Source organism: Penaeus monodon, chromosome 30 (genome assembly GCF_015228065.2).
Source record: "Penaeus monodon isolate SGIC_2016 chromosome 30, NSTDA_Pmon_1, whole genome shotgun sequence".
Taxonomy (NCBI): Eukaryota; Metazoa; Arthropoda; class Malacostraca; order Decapoda; family Penaeidae; genus Penaeus; species Penaeus monodon.
Window position 1 is genome coordinate 32,160,008 of NC_051415.1, and position 734 is coordinate 32,160,741.

Genomic DNA, 734 nt, shown 5'->3' on the forward strand with positions numbered 1-734 from the left:
CTTTGTATTGAATTTTGTGATTTATGAACTGTTTTATGAAAGTATTTCTATACAGTTTTGGTTAAGTTGGGTTTCATATCAAGTGCCTTTAGGAAGGATCACAGTAGCTGAGCTATATATCAGAGTAACATCAAATATGAAAATATTAGTCCGTACATTTCCTGTCATCCACATTCTTGAAGCACTCTACCCTTTTTTCATAGTTTTTCTGTTTTTATGATTTGCATGTTTGTGTTCAGTGTACATCTTACATCTTTTCCCTTCCAGGACAGATTGACGATCCTTCTTTGGAGATCTTGGACAGTCCACTTTCAATACCAATACATGAAGTTCTCTCTCTTTTCCTGGTGTCTCCTCCCTCTTCCACCACATCATCTTCAGACATTTACATCTCAGTTCCTGCATCTACTTCAGAGATAAATATCAACACTAATCCAATGCACCCAAGTCAGCCATCCATGCCTGCGTCATCAGCTTCTGGCATTATATTTTCAAGGGAGACACTAACGATGAGTTGGAATAAAAGGCCTCGATCAAATGACAAGTACAAAGTTTATAAGAGGATGAAAGAAAAGCAAGATGAACCCCATCACAGAAAGATAAAATTCATAAATGATACATCCACTTAGCTGCCAAGAACTACAGCTGCAGTCTCAGATGCTCTCAAGACTCAGGCAACTCAGAGAGGTTCATAGAAGGATTGCTGGTTCAGGATGCAGGAGTGGCAGGACAAT